Genomic DNA, 12,547 nt, shown 5'->3' with positions numbered 1-12,547 from the left:
TTTCGTTTCGTTCATTTAAGTTTACCAAAATTGAAATGCATGCTTCATTTTTTCTTTGAGAAATAGAATGATTAATAACAAGAAGTGTTACCAAGCGGCGCAATGTAGAACGTCAAAAAATCCACGTCTTTATCTATTTATTTATTCATTTATTTTTTATTTTTTTTTGCCTACACAGGTTATAAGCGTAAAACTTTCAATAGACCCCTTCATGATAACTGCGGTACTGCTCTCTTGCAGGGCAAAATGATATAACTTTGCCGAAATTTCAGTAGGTAGATAATTAAATGACGTAAATGAAACAATTGACATTACGTTACGTTATATTTCACCAAACTATGTCATTTTGCCCTGCAAACAAGCCCTACCGCAGTTACCGTGAAGGGGTTAATATATATAATGACTATTTTTAAGTAAATTACGAAAATTCATTGTCAATCGCAAGTCATTTTGTTTAGAATCCGGTGAGATCTTTTAATAAGTCTATTTTTCAAAATAAATAAATAAATAAAAACCTGACACAAGCTTTCGAGCTTTTTGCATACCAAAACCGATGTAATAGTTGTTTGAGGATAAAATGCAGAAATTCTTTTTAAAATTAGAATTTTTTTAATCGCGGAACCTTGTCATACTTTTAAGTCGCAATAAGGTTTTGAAAATACCCTTAAGCTCTCTACAACAATTTTAAATATTTGCCATCAACAGATTTGAAATGTTCCAGGTATTTATTTATAAATTGAAAAGTAAACAATGTATCTGTGACGTCGGAATCTACGACGAATTTACATTGAGGCATATTATGCCTTTTACATGAACTCTGTTTCCTTGTGGAAAATCTTACGCATTGAACAGACACGTGAAAGCAAGGCATTGTGGGGTCAAAAACAAAATAAGGACAGGATTATTTTTATACAAAGACTACATTTATGAAATTGATAAAGTTTTTTGCGAGAATCATCTACGTCACTCTAGATTTATACTTCTCTTATTATATATAAAAATAGCGATTATTTATGATAAAAGGACACGCAATAAAGATTTGTTTGCTCGAAACCACTTTACTTTTACAAGTTTTTGTGTATAAATAAATCAAATAACGTGTCCAAAAGGTTTGGAGCTGGAATTTCAAAAAGTGAACAAATTAACCACTTTAGTTTTATGACAGCAACAGACATTCAGTTCATAGTCATATATTTTCATTCCACATAGTTTTTGCATGTAATAATGGCATGGGGAGCTACTGCAGATATAGGACCCTGACACAGAAAGGGCACAGAAAGGTTAAAATGACGAGTTTAATTTTAACCAGTAACGTAAATAGTTCCAGAATAGATGATTTTACCTTTCAAACAAATCTTTAACAAATGAAATCTTATCTTTTTTTCTGAGAATGAAGAATTTAGTTGCTGCAATCATTAACAACATTTTAAACTTGATTTAAAAAACTTATATAATCACAAACCGTTTTCTTCAAGAAGAAAGAGGAAGTTGCATGTTAGGATTATGATTGAAAATTTGTCGTTTAAAAGCTATGCGTGCACTCAGAAGATCTTCATAAGTCCCGAGTTTCCGTATTCTATGGTAAACTATATGAACGCCCAATCAAGACTCGCCTTTGTTATCTGTTGGATGATAAGTGATAATTAAAAGGGTTATTAAGTATTTGTAAAAGTTGAAATTAAATGTTGATAAATGCTTTAAATTTTTGCAAATGTAAACCAAAGTTTTTAGGTACATATATATCCTTCAAAATTAATCTCAATAATCGAAATATACATTTTAATTAACTGATCCATCTATGACCTTTAATCACATCCTCGCACAAACATCCGAGCCAAGGAGAGATATTGATATAAATTGTAGAGCTTATTTATCAGTCGAGGTGAAACAAATCGAGTTCGGTTAACTGACATGCAGATGTGATTTTTAGACGGGGTCACGTGACCCCGTCTATTAGTTTACTGTCAGCCGAAGTCTCAAACCGGAAGGCACGCGTAGAACACATGAATTTAGTCTACGCGTAAGAAAATAGTGCAGAAAATTTTCGTGCATTTCTGTAAATATATATTATAAAAACACGCATCAAATCGTTTTAAGTCCTTTATGTATAAACCAGATTCTATAAAAAAAAAATAAACAAATAGCTATATTGATCAAAATATTCTTGCTCGGGTTCAATAGTTGTAGTGTTTGTGGAATGGAGTTACGTAACTGAATGCACAACGCCGTCGAAGATTCAGTTGGTGGACGAGCTCATTAATCAAAAGACCGTCCGACTTGTAGATTTTTCCTTGGATCACAAAATTAAATAAATCTAATGATTTAAATTATCTACCTAAATATAGTTGTTTTGATTTTCCCGGCTAGTTGTAGTTTTTTAAAAAATTTCTTGGGGTCTTATTTTACATAAAATGCCGTTGTGTCAATTTTCTACAATTATGAAGAACAGTCCCAGCCGGGATTTAGTAAAATTATGACAAAGTATCAGGCAATTGCAGAAAGCCGAATTTTAACATACTAGATTGAAGCAACTAATTCAAACTCATAATTTTTGGAACATAATCGAGGAAAACGTGGACAATTACAAATTCAAACTTTCAAGACCCCGTCTTTCAGTACTCTCAGTACTTTGATTATTTGTTTTAATTATGCAAAGCCTGCTTGGGCATACTCTAAAACCTGGTCTGGCTTGGTCTGGCCCAATTGGCCTTGCCTGGCCTAAAAGTTGGCCTGGCCTCACTTTTGCCTCAAAATTGGCCAGGCCCCAAATTTTGGCCTGGCCTCAAACTTTAGCCTGGCCCCTAATTTGGCTTCTTCAAAAATTTTTGACCTCAATTTTTGAAATTGCTCTTTTTCTCATTTTCTTAGATTTAGATTGATTTTTTATTGATTTCTTTTAGTAATTGAAAATTCAATGCTTTTTTAATCTTTAAGGAATAATCATATTATCATATGAAAAAATATGTATGACAAGTGACCGATTTTTTCAAGTTCGATTAATTTAATCCATGTCTAAACTCACAAAAATCACAAATGACATGCATGCACAGCACTACTCTTACTATTGTTAAGGAATATATTATGCCAATACCAAAGCAATTAACTTTAAATCTAAGAGTCGCCATCCCCCATCATTTTAAGAGACTGACCTGATTGATATCCAAAACATTTGTAAACTGGTACATAGCATAAAATTGTTATCACTGTGTAATGCACTTTAAAATGCAGTTTGTTTACATTGCCTCTCAACACCAATCAAGCCTAAATTTCCCTCCGAAGCAGAAATTCGATATCAACCTCTGCTACATTGGGGTCAGATTCATTGCCTATCCTGTCATTTAAAATTTCAAACGGTCTAATTTAATTGATGGCATTTGTGAACGACTGCATCCTCCGATAACTTGACTCAGTGATGTTCATTAATCATCCCCCCCCCCCTGATCAGAGTAGAGTTTCAGCATGTGTTTCTTGTATATTTGGGAAACAATTTTTCTCTTACGGGGAACTGTCATGATTATCAGAATTTGAACAAAGCAAAACATTTTGTGACATTTGATGTTGGTTAGAACAAATATTGGCCTCTTCCATTATTTTTCCCCAAACAAGTCGTTGGTAAAAGAAGAGTTACATAGATATTGTCCGATCATTAGAGCAGTTTAATCTAAATACATTGCAAAAACATGCCATGGTTATACAATGACAGGGGGAAATGACATTCTTAAGTTCTTAAAAATTTAAAACAGACTGAATAAAAATATATTTGAATGGATTACTTGACATACCTGTAGTCATAGAAATACATTGTTAGTACTACATTTTCAATTGTAACTATTTTTAATAGACTATCACTATAAGGCACTAGAGCCATCAAGAGGGATGTTTAATGTGCATTGAAAATAAATCAATAGAAAATCAATAAAATCATCAAATATGCAATGAAAATATAAAAATAAATTTGAGGCCAACATTTTTGTTGAGGTCAAATTTGAGACCAGGCCAATTTCTGAGGTCAGGCCAAAATTTGGGTCCAAACAATTTTAAGGCCTAAAGTGAGGCCACACCAGGTTTTAGAGTATGCCGCCTGCTTGTGCCCAACAATACGTCAATCGAATTTATTGAAATACAGAAATGACTTTTCAAATTAACTGAAGAATCTACGCACATTGAACACTTAAGAATATTGAAACATCCTAAAACTTATTAAGTAAAAAAAATACAAGTAAATGTTCTGCAGATATTGATGCATCGTATGATTTGAATTTTAAGGTATCTAATGAAAAGGGAAACTCTGAAAAATGTGAGAATATTATTGATCAATTTGATGCTGTAAATGAAATACTTTATAGCCTTATCACTAGAGAAGAGAGTGTCGATTCAAGTAATATTTTAAAAATCAAGGTTCCTGGCCATGACAATATCATAAAAGAACATATGAGTATATCCCTCCTACTATTTTTAGAATCGCCTTTAAGCAAAATAGTTCCTATACTTGCAGAGTGTATATACATTATTCGGAAATTTTAAATCAGAATGCTTTACACATGTTAGAAAAGAGAATTTGCAATTTTAAAAGCAAGTGTCAAAATTGAATTATCATTTGAAGAATGGAATTGAAATTGTTTGATGTACACCCTTTCCAAAACTTTGAAATTCCCTACTTTTACTTTCATTTCCAGAGTTTTTCCAATACAGACGCATTTTGCCGGAAAACGAATCTGACTTCAAACTACGAAATTTTAACAGGAAAAAGACAATTTGACCAGCACGAAAATTAGGGCCGGAACTATTAACCCTAACGTTAACATTACCGCCTATGGAAAATGCATAAACGGGCTTACCAATATCAAAACTACTATGCATTTTTCATAACTGCTGTATGAAAACTTATGTGATATTTTTTTGATACTGGTATTTTCCCAGAAGAACGATTAATATGCGCTATTAGTCCAATATACAATGGTGACTCATCAAAGCTAGAAAATTTAGGACTAATCACTCTATTAAGTTGGTAAGGAAAAATATTTATACTTATATTTTAGATACACACACGAACAGACACACGAATATTTTGCAGATGATATTTCACTAATTACAGAAAGTCAGGTGGGATTTAGAAAAGCGTTTTCCACGTTTGACAATATCATAGTTCGACATTTTGTAACGCAAACACCTATCAACAGTGATAAAAAATTATTTTGTGTATTCGTAGATTTCATACAAGCTTTCAATACGGTATGGAGAGATGGGTTTTGGCATAAACTTCTTAAAAGTGGAATAAATGGTTATTGTTTTACATACAAACAAAATATAAATTATAAAGATAAAAATTAAAAATACGCATTAAAGGTTCTTCGTCTAATCTTTTAAATTATTATGTTGGTGTACGACAATGAGAAATAATGTCCACTCTTGTTAATGAAGATTATTTGTTACAATGTATATGAAACTCAACTGCAAGCATGTTCCAGAAGCTATCCTAGGCATGTTCCAGAAGCTATCCTAGGCATGTTCCAGAAGCTATCCTAGGCATGTTCCAGAAGCTATCCTAGGCATGTTCCAGAAGCTATCCTAGGCATGTTCCAGAAGCTATCCTAGGACTTTGGTGCGTTCTAAGTTCGTTTGAGGATACCTGTTAGTCTTAAGTCTGTTTCTGGAAGTTCTCTTATGTCTAGGAACCGTTATATCTTTGTCCAATTTTGGGACATGACTTGCATTGTCGTAAGACCACTTTAAAGCTGGAAAATCACGTTTTTTCTGATAGTGGGACTCTTGTGAAGCTTTTTTAAAGACCGGTAGATGTTCTTTACACCAAAATCAGTTAATTATTTGGATTTCTAGGTTGTTTTTTTAACGATTTTGTTGATAGTCACAAAAATATCATAATATCATCCAAAATCTTTTCGGAGCGATTCGATCGGCAATTTTCTGCTAGGCCTACATTACGGCAGAGACATCGATATGTGTTATACATGTTATATATGTCTCTGATTACGGGTATATGGGAGGCATTTCAACCGTGGTGAAAGCCTATCCCGAGACACAGTTCGATTATTCTAACAAAGCAGAGTGAAGTGAAATTTATAGCATTATTGTAGGCTTAAAGCTTGGTTATGTAAATGTCAACAATACAGAGCGTCGATGTATCTATTTCGTAAATGTCCGATATAATATGCAATGTCAACCCGTGCACGCACGGGTCAAAGCCAAGTAATAACTATTTAAATGTATATTTTGAAAATGTGTACGATTTGAAATCACTGTTTATAGGCCTATCGTGTAACTGACAGGTATAGTTTTCTTCGGCAAAATATTTATTGATTTATCCCTGCAAAAGAGTTTCCAATCAATTAGTATAAAATAACGTTAGAAATTGAGAATGGTTTTAGTAGTTTAGGATATCCTGACTAAAGATGTTCTTAAGTTACTGTTTCGTGAACATGCCTGCTGACCAGCCTACGATTTCTGGGGGAATTGAAAAGAATTATTTTTGTATTTAAAATGCTTATGCTTATGTAGACGACACTGTTATTTCAGCTGAGTCTAAAAATTTGATTTACAGTTTGCTTTAAACGAAGTGTATAAATATTGTGATAAGTTGGAACTCGCTGTGAATATTAGTATTAGAAAACTTGCTGTATTTTCTAAAGGTCGTCAACCCAAATATGTCTTAACTTATAATGGTTAACCTGTTGATATAGTTATAAAGACTTTTAATTTTCATGGTGTGATTTTTTTCAAAATCAGTTCAGATTGTGCGTTATATGTTACGTTGTACATACAGATTGTACGATATATGTTACATTGTCACACAGATTGTGCGTTATATATTACGTTGTACATACAGATTGTGCGTTATATGTTACGTTGTACATACAGATTGTACGATATATGTTACATTGTCACACAGATTGTGCGTTATATATTACGTTGTACATACAGATTGTACGTTATATGTTACGTTGTACATACAGATTGTACGTTATATGTTACATTGTACATAAAGATTGTGCTTTATATGTAAAATACAGATTGTACGATAAATGCTCATAAAAAATTGTACATTATGTGTACGTTATAAAGGTTATACGTTATATGTTATACACAGTAATCTGCAGATGGTACGTTAGATATTACTTACTACGATGGCCGATAGCCTACACCAACGTTATGTGTGTAAAGTGTCAAGAAAAGTTTCATGTACATTCTACATCTTAAGGTGATATCAAATAACAAAACAATAAAATATAACCACGTGGTTTCTTTGAGTTCCCCCCGTAAGGTGCAGTGCCTCTTTGGGCGTTTTACATCAGACTGGGACATAGAAAAATGTCAACAAGATTACTTGGTAAGTTAATGAATTGTAACGAAGCATTATTAGTGTATTTTGATTTAAAGATATTATATGTGTATTTGTAGGCTTTTAGAGGTTCATTATCATTTTTTAGTAAATGATATTCTAAATGAATATTCAAAATGATGGTATGACTACCGCGAAATTAGCAGTCTATTAAAAATAATAATAAGGTATGAAATTTAAATTATTTTAGTACATGCATGTATACCTATAGTACAAAATTAGTGTTTTATAAAAAGGTAAATTAATCGGCACATTTTAAGAGATTGAACCATTTGTACATGTACATGAAGTTTTAATCCAATGTTTTACCAAAACATGTTCATTTACTAGCGAAAATGCAATTAGGAAAAGGCTCAAAAGAATGGGTGAGCCCAGTAGAAGAGGTCCCACAGTCCATTCAATTGCGGACGTAACAAACTTCTTCGGAAGATGAAATAAAATAAATGTTTCATCATCATCCCCCGAATTACGTATTGGAATGCACGAAGACCTATAAACAAACAAAACATAGACAATTTTCTTCTTTGTTTTCGATTCCGCAATTAATTTGAAAAATGATATTTATTAATTTACTTATTAATAATAGAGATCTAAAATTTAAACATTTTAACATATAATATTAGTAACTTACATGCTCCACTTAAAGAGTTATCTCCAGAATTTTCAAGTCTGTCGCATAAGCTATTGCGAATCCAATAAACACGTGCGTGTCTTGAAACTAAGACGAGACGATTTATGAACCAATTAAAATAGGAAAGGGGTTCCGATGTGGTAGAATAGAAAGAAAAAATAGAATATTTCTTCCATATTGTTACTTGACACCGCCTTTAGATGTAGAGTGTACATGAAACTTTTCCTGACACTTTACACACATAACGGTGGTGTAGAGTGTACATTGAATCTTGCAATGACACTGTACCCTTTGTACACTTTTACTTTTAGGTGTAATGTGTCAGTAAGTTTCAGTGAAAATGCTGTATACGTTACTCACAAAACACTCCTGTAAAGTGACGGCCGCTATCGGCCATCGTAATATACAGATTATATGTAATATGTTACATACTGATTGTATGTAATATGTTGCATACAGATTGTACGTCATATGATACATACAAATTGTACGTTATATGATACATACAGATTGTACGTTATATGATACACGTACATACAGATTGTACGTTATATGATACACGTACATACAGATTGTTTGTCATGTTACTTACAGATTGTATATTTAAAGCAACATGCAGTTACATTGTAATACGATTAATGTTACATACAAATTGTATGTTATTTGATTACATACATATTATACCTTATACGATACATACCGACTAGTACGTTTTATTTTTTCATACAGATTGTACGTTATATACTCCAGTCACAGGCACGTAGCATCGTTTTTGAAAGTGGAGGGGGGTGGGGGGGGGAGAGACTCATCCAAAAAATCTTGACAAGCAAAAAAAAAGGGGGGGAAGGTTACGTTTCAAAATCCTGAACATCCTAAACCGTGGGGGGGGGGGGGGGGGGTAGAGAAAGTAACTTTTAACTTCAGTGAACTAATTTCATCAATGCAACTCCATCTTAATTCCATTTTTTGTATTCAAATTTAATAAAAATCTTTGCTGCCCAAGAAAGTGTGGCCCCCCTGCCCCCCCCCCCCCCCCCCACCCGATGCTACGTGCCTAATACATACACATTCTTGTATCAAGAGCTATCTACATTCACATGAGTTAGATCTAAATTGAAAATGTACAACATTTGCAATTTCTGACGTCATGGATATTTTATATAGATATTTGTCAGCAATAAATTATTGTATTATCTGAAACTAGGAGGAATATATACATGTACACCATATATCGGAACATCGATCACTGACCTTCATGGCAAATGGTAACATATTCAATCTATCATATATAATTGGTTTATTATTTGTGTCATGTTAATGTCAATCAAAACCTGTCATAACATGTAGAGTTTAGATTGGCCAGTGGGAGTTCACATAGCATTTGGTCATCTCATAACCACACAAGCCTTACGTTTTACAGCACACTTCTCTACATATACTGAGCTTTTGAATACAGAGAGACGTCAACTGTTCTTGTAAAAAAAAAAACACCTGAAAAAAACTCACATCGATTTTTTACCCAAAGATGTCAATAATTTAAACATATTTATTTAAGACTTCGATATTGACTAGATTTTACATCTTTGTCAATTTACATGATTTATGAATCAGATGTTTTGATCCATGGCCATAAATTGAATCATATTCCAAGTCTGCGTTCTGTGGTGCGGTCAAAAGTGCGTCACCTTCACACTTCACAGCAGCTGACGTCAAGGATGACAGTGCAATGTTTCATCCGTACAAACATTGACATGTTGAGAAAGTCACGGTAGGTTGCTTGAAGAGAAGCCCATATTAAAGAAATAAAAATATCATTCATTTTACGAATAAATATGAAAAAAAAATGAACGAATTAAGCTAACTACATTTCAGCTACAAATTACCGGGGGATTGACAAAAATTGCCAACATATATTCCGATTTATTTCGCACAGAAAAAGTTGCATTATCGTTGGTGCACACCAATAACACAGACTGTATATTGCGTCGTATTTCCCAGATCTCTGTCTGACTAAGTAAATAAACCATAGCTTGATCTAATTCATTGAAAAAGAAAGGATACTATGTGGCGGAATAGGTAAAACAAATAAGTGACATTTGCCGTGACTTATAGAAATTCATTGATATCTAATTTCATTGTAGATGGTATGATCACTTCGACTCATCCCCTCAACCCATTTTTTTCTTCATAAAATTCCTGTAAATGGTACAGAAAGCTGTCGTAACTGACTGGAGGCAATGACATATTTTATCGCCTGTGAAATTTGAGAATATCGGGCACGTAGCATCGTTTTTGAAAGGGGGGGGGGGGGGCAGACTCAACCAAAAATATTGACAATCCAAAAAAAAAAAAAAAAAAAAAGTGAGAAAACGAAAAAAATAAAAAAAATATATATATATAAAAAAACCCAAAAAAAACAAAAGGAAATATGCTTCTTCCCAAAATCCTGAAAACTCTAATCCCAGGTGGGTGGGGGCAGGTATACCTATATCTTCAACTTCACTGCTTATTACCTTATTTTCAATTCAAATTTTAACATAGTTCCAGAAAGTGAGGGGGTGGCAACTCCATGCATTTGTTTATTCATTTATATAAATTATAGAAAAATCATTGCGGTGACAAAAAGGGGGTGGCAGGGTCTACCTCCCCCCCCCCTTCCCCCCGATGCTACATGCCTGAATATCCGGAGACCTGAAGTAACTGGTCTAGAGATCTGGAGTATTTGGAAAAGGACTATTCTTAGTCTGCTCAACAAACCCACAATTTCTTGTACAAAGTAATCAGTATAGTGGAGAGGTCGCATACAGGTTAAACTATGTACCAGGCACGTGTTGAAATTAATAACATATTAACTTTTTTGTATTTGCATTGCCTGTGCTGACCTTTTTTATCGTATACCTACCCTGGGGTGTTAACCTGGAAGAAACCTTAAGAAATGGGTTCAACGTATGGACCCTTTTTCTAGTAGCCCTTACGGATGCTTTTGGACAACACTTGTTATTGTGAATTGTTATCTTAAAATAATAAAAAAATAAATCTCTGACAGAAATGTAAGTTTTACAGGATTGAACTGTTCAAGGGGCTGAACGGTCTTGAGTTTTGACCATTTTTGGACTTGATTGATCTCCAAAGCAAGAAGAGCTCTGTAGACTCAGAGATAAGTTAATAAACTGATTTAATCTTAAAGTTGGAATAAATCTTCTTCTTTTTTTGCACTAAATCATAGTTGATCACATTAATCATACATGTATATAAAATCTTGAGTAGACCTGCTGGCTACCAGCCTTAATGCGCGATGGTTGTTAAGCGGAACAAGAGAGTATCATTTTATTAAAAATTATAGTTTTGTTTTTGATCGTGATGACTTGGATGTTTAAAGAAAACAGAGAGTGTATGTTAAAAAATCACTAAGTAAAAAGAGTATTTCACAAGAGACGGTAGAAAGGGCTTTATAAGAATCTCTTGATGGACATTGACCGCTAAATCATTAAAAGCTGAGCGTAATACACCAGCACGTGTACATACAGGTCAACATTAAGCGAACTTTAATAGGAAACAACGTGAAGTGAAGGTCATAACTTTTTCAGCTTTACCAAAAAAATGTGGCCACTAGTGCTCAAAATTCTGTACCAAATTTATAAAACATTTTTCAACAAGTTGGACTGAAAAATTAGAGCATGAATTTCATTCATAACAATTTTTATTGTTTTTTCGTTTTCTCACTTTTTAAGATTTAAAAATCAACGAAAATTGTTAAGTCGTCATAAAAAAGATCATCAGAAAACTATCTCCCCTGCGCCGAACAAGATTTCAACCAATGAAATAAATGTGAATTTTCACATCATGTATTTTCTACCAATCACAAAGGAGAGGAAGTTCACAACCCGGGAACTGTAAATTATATCAACTCTTTGTACCGTCTTCCAAGGAAGACGGTAATAATCTAATAGAATTTTTTTCACTTTAGTCTTCTAGTTATCAGATATACCTTTGATATTGAGAAGTTAATAAGTCAATTATGGTTGTAACGCGCTTTCTGATCGGCTAAAAATATTTTCTATCGTATAAAGAATTTGCCTACATCATAGGACTAGCGTCAACAAAATATTAGTCCGCCTAACGTAACGTTTGAATTTTGTACAATTTGATGTCATTTTTAAAGGTCATATAACTTTTTACGTACAATTTGTACCAAATAAAATTAAATTATAAGCAATGAATTCAATGTCTTTTTGTTTTATACGATATAAAAGCGGTTTATAAAGAAGCGTAAATGTCCCAAACCATTTTATATCGTATAAAACTAATAAATATTGAATTCATTCCTTAAATGATATTTTCACACAGCCAAACAGATCATATTACCAAATATTTACATTTGCAAATATGTTTCCTAATTTGAACCTACAAATTCTGTGTGAACTTTTTCATGACGACACAATAATTACGGCACGCGCTTTATAAATCCATTTGCCGACAAGGCAAGACGTTAAAAAATGTAAATATAAGCATTAAATCATTATTTTTTAAAAGATACAGTCTTATATTTGCATATCTAT

Source organism: Magallana gigas, chromosome 5 (genome assembly GCF_963853765.1).
Source record: "Magallana gigas chromosome 5, xbMagGiga1.1, whole genome shotgun sequence".
In the NCBI taxonomy this organism is placed as follows: domain Eukaryota; kingdom Metazoa; phylum Mollusca; class Bivalvia; order Ostreida; family Ostreidae; genus Magallana; species Magallana gigas.
This window is presented reverse-complemented; position numbering follows the sequence as displayed.